This window comes from Triticum dicoccoides, chromosome 2B (assembly GCF_002162155.2).
Source record: "Triticum dicoccoides isolate Atlit2015 ecotype Zavitan chromosome 2B, WEW_v2.0, whole genome shotgun sequence".
Lineage (NCBI taxonomy): Eukaryota > Viridiplantae > Streptophyta > Magnoliopsida > Poales > Poaceae > Triticum > Triticum dicoccoides.
This window is the reverse complement of record NC_041383.1, coordinates 726,119,248-726,123,744: the sequence shown is the minus strand read 5'-3', so window position 1 is coordinate 726,123,744 and position 4,497 is coordinate 726,119,248. Positions and strand designations below refer to the sequence as shown.

General features: G+C 44.3%; 1 non-coding gene across 1 annotated transcript; it reads right to left on the bottom strand.

Moving 5' to 3' along the window:
- Positions 1-2,284: 2,284 nt before the first annotated feature.
- On the bottom strand, positions 2,285-2,403 carry LOC119266159. Its single transcript, XR_005131891.1, has one exon. It is a non-coding gene; the product is annotated as a U5 spliceosomal RNA (small nuclear RNA).
- Positions 2,404-4,497: the final 2,094 nt, after the last annotated feature.

Here is a 4,497-nt window from a genome sequence, read left to right as displayed (position 1 = left end):
TTACGCCGTTGCAGCTGCTACTCGCCGCACCGTCTGTCACAAACCACGTCTGGCCGCCACTGCCACCCAGTTGCAGCACGGCCGGACGCGATTGGGCCAGCCCATCAGGCGCGAAGCGTCTTTTTCTTTTTCGTATCGCGCGACTTAAAAATACACAAGAGACAAAAAGTGACTGACAAGGATTCATACTTGGAACCTATTGCTTCTAAGCTCATCCCGCGAACCATTCTAGCTGACGACTTTTGTGTCAAATGGGAGCGCGAACTTATATAATACTAAGACACTGCAAGTTTGAGATTTGAAACATTTATAATTTCAAAACATTTTCTTGGAAATGGTCAATAATTTTGAAATTCGAGTATTCTTAAAAGCAAAAAACAGTTTTTAAAATTTTAAACATTTTTTAATTATATATTTTTTTAAAATAAACAGACTGAAATTTTGAAAACACGAACCATTTTTTAAAATCCCAGAGCATTTTTTGAAGTGCAAAATAGACCGGAATCAGAAAGTTCGGTGTGCTTATTTCAGGTATTGATAGTTCATGGTTTGATTTAACTTTCATCTACAGATTGAAGGTTTATTTTAGACATTTTCCTGTGTGCGAGCGGCCGAAATCTTACCCAGTCGTCCGTACTATGTCAACTATCCTTGTTTGGCAACGTCCTAAAGGTTTAAATAGATCGGGATCAGAAAGTTTGGTATGCTTATTTCAGGTATTGATAGGTTTGATTTAGCTTTCATCTATAAATTATAGGTTTATTTTAGACTTTTCCATGTGTGCGACCGACCGAAATCTTACTCCATCGTCCGTATTACATAGTTTCTCATGTGCCCAATTGGTATTTTTTGGCCACATCAGCGCCTGAAAGTGGGACCCACCGGTTAATTAGGTCATCAAACGGACTAAAGTCCACTAGATTTTGTGTGGAGATGTGTCTCCGGCAGATATATCCTTGGTGGATTTGCTTGGATCTGATCATAGTTCGTCTACGTTCGTGCGTCTTCAAATTGGATCCTTCTGATATACGCTACTCTTCAACGGTGGCGGTTGTTGTTCTAGTGCGCTAGTCCTATAGGGCCTTGCACGGCGACTTCCCGACTGTCTACTACAACAAGGTTTGGTCGGCTCCGGCGAGGGAGGGGCGATGACGAACCTAAACATATTTTTATTTATTTTTTGTGTTTTTTATAATGCCATGATTGAAGATAAATAGATCAAAAGTTTTCTCGCAAAAAAAACACATTACCGCATTACCAATGGAGCCGGAAGGTTTATTTTTCTTGCCATCACAGTATTTTGGATTTGGATTTATTTTTGTTGGCATGGTACCATTTCCATTTATGAGCCAAAGTGCTCATCTTTCATGTGTTTTCTTCTTGTTTTTCTTGCGTAAATCAACGTAGCTGACAACTATGAATTTTTTTTGATCGAATGCCAAATTGTTTTTTACCCGAAACAATAGGAAAACATCCTAGTATGAAATTTGTATATAAAACTAGTATGGTTAGCACAGAAGTTCAACAGTTAAGGGGCAAGTAAGAGGTAAACTTTACATGGGTAAGTTAAAACCGGATAAGAAGCATGGGATCTGCTTTTGAAGAATCCATGCCTTCAGTTTGTGTTATGCATTTGCTTGGTCCTATGGATCATCAGTATCAGATCTTCTCGAAGATGGGAGCGCCAGGTAATGACTTGAAGGAGGATGTTCTAGAAGATGAGGTCTTTCACGGGTTTTCGTGCAAAATTTGCTTTCCGTTCCTGAAGAAGGGGCAGTACACGATTCACATGTGCCCCTTTCGCATCAACATCTCGACGTTGCTCGTTGTTTGAGGTAAGTATAAAGGATATCAGCTCTGTCCCGGGAATCGAAGGATACAGAAATGTGGAATCGAGCACAGATCATAGGAAACAAGCAGAAACAAGCAAGCACAGATTCAAACAAAACAGGACGAACAAAACAGGACGGGGGTATATAACTGTGTGCAGACAACGGGCCAGCCTGAACATCTCTAATCTGCCTCCCTTGATATATGCATCAGCTGGTTGATCTTGTTCTTGTTGGAGCAAGTTCATCTATCAAACACATGAAGGTGCAAATTAAACGCTTTCATGTTTTTCTTGGTTTCTGGGTTCAACACTTTGTGTTCTATTGCTGAAGAAGCAAGTAAAATGCTCCTTGCACAGGATACACCGCAGTTAGCTACTTGTGCCCGACTTTGGGCATTCAGGAGACTAAAATGTCCAAACTCCATCTAGCTAATGTTTATTACTGAATTGTGGGGCCCCCAGTTAAGGAGGATCCCCTTCAAAAATTAGCGTATGCTGCTAATTGCAGTGTGCACACGGTATTCTTTAGTAAAAGGCGAAAGAATAGTTCGCTTTGTGCCCGCTGCGCAGCTGCGTGCTTTCGAATGCAAGCCGTGGCCCTCCTTATATACTGCTCCCTCCTAACGCTGCGACATCGAGGAGCGATGTGGGACTAATCTCTGCGGGAACCTTCACCACCGCGCAGCCGCTGTAGGTGAAAAGGCCGAGGCGTTCGCAGCTAGGGGAAGCCCACTGGGCCAGGTAATACAACTATCGGGTGCAGCGGCAGCACACAAGCCTTCCTGTTTTATTCTCCTATTTTTTTTAGAACGAAGCCGTTCCTGATTTTGCTGTGCCCCGGGTAGCAAACAGTGGTCTAAAGTTATTATGCACCACGTCTCACGACTCATTCATATATATGAGGAAATAATAGTTACTACTCCCTCGGTTCACTTCTATAAGTCATTTCAACAAGTAAAAATGAACTACTTTGCACACTATCTGAAATGTCTTTAAGGTCTTAAAGTGAAGAGAGAGAGCACAAACAAAAATCAAAATCACGTTACGCAACAAACCCTGCTGGCTGCTGCACCAGGACACATACAATGCATCTTATTTGGCAACACTCACAATCACAAACCATGTAGCATATTATATTATCACACATACCACGAGTTGATGTCGAAGATGACCGGTCTCATGCACACATCATGCCAGTCAGCCTGAAGCTGCATGCTGTACTACACGAGGGCGTAGACGCCCGCCTTCCCGATGCCGCACAGCCCGGTCCATTAGTTCCCCTGCTCATGAGGAAGAAGCCATTCTCGCCAAACGTCTGCCCCCATGAGTTCTTGACGACCCAGCACTTCTCCCCGTCTCAGACGGTCAGACCCCATATCCCACCACGAGCACCGCGTGGTCCAGCCGGCGACCTTGAAGTGCTGTATATGCCGCTCTTGAAGTGCTACAGGCTGCGGTCATGTCGTGTCGATGCCGGCGACCGTCGGGCCCATTGTATATATGGCCTCCTGCAGAAACTTCTCTCCTGACTTTAGAGCATCTCCAGCCGTTCGGCCCCCCAGCGCACCGTCCGGCGCTATTTTGGCTCATCGGCCGGCGCTTTTTTGGCCCTGGGGCAATCTAGTTCCCATCCACGCCCCCTAGGTGCTGCCTCCAAGACGTCATAAATTCAAACTTGTCATTCCTGCTATCCAAAAAACGTCACTAGTCCGGCGATCAGCGCCACAAGTCCGACGGTCAGTTCGGCGATCATCATGCCACAGTTCGGCGATCAATAACGAAAGTTCGGCGGTCAAAAGGAAGGGCGCGTAGGTAAGGCAATGCATCAAGCGGCGTCGACCTCCGGCGTCGGGCTGGCGGGAGTCGGCATGAGCGGGCCGGTCGGCATCGGCGCGGCTTCTATGTTGGGCGTCGTGGAGGCATCATCGCTCGGGCTTGGCAGCAGCGTTGGGGTCGGCGTGGGAGTTGGCGCGGCCGCCGATGACATCTGGTTCAAGATGACGCCACGCTCCACTATGTCTGAAACTGTGGAGATTATCGTCGATATGGATAATAATAAAATGGATACTCCTGTTGAAGAACTCACTATCTCCCATACTAAAAAAATCAAATCGGTAGTGACAATATTATTGAAAAAGGGGTTATTCAAGATTTCTTTACTTGTGTCGGTGTTTTACCTTTTATGGGTGGTTCTATTTTTCATAGAACTAGTAGTCTTGCGGATATCTCCATGCTTATAGTTGAACTTGAAAGGCAGTTTATGCACATGCACCCTTGCATACAAAGGTTTTTTTTAGAATTTTCCAATTTTGAGCATTCTTCTGTTAAGCGCGCCGCTACTATCTTTTTGGCACATGAGTTCAGATTTATAATAAAAGAGGCCAAAGAAATCTTTGCGCACTATAGGGTGGACGCTGGCCGTCCTCCCATAGAGGCAATCCTCTTTGATCAAGAGGAAATTATGCGTTTTCAATCTTTAGACTATATTGCTTTTAATGAAAACCTTAGAGAAAAGGTTCCTACCAATGTTCTAGTTGAAGAATTTCCGAACTTAACAATGATTTTGCTATTTGAAATAATGAGTTAGAATATTCTCTTGTGTATAGGCTTACGAAGTTCTGCCAAAAGAATGCTTATAATGATGAATTGGTTGTGCAATATGAAGG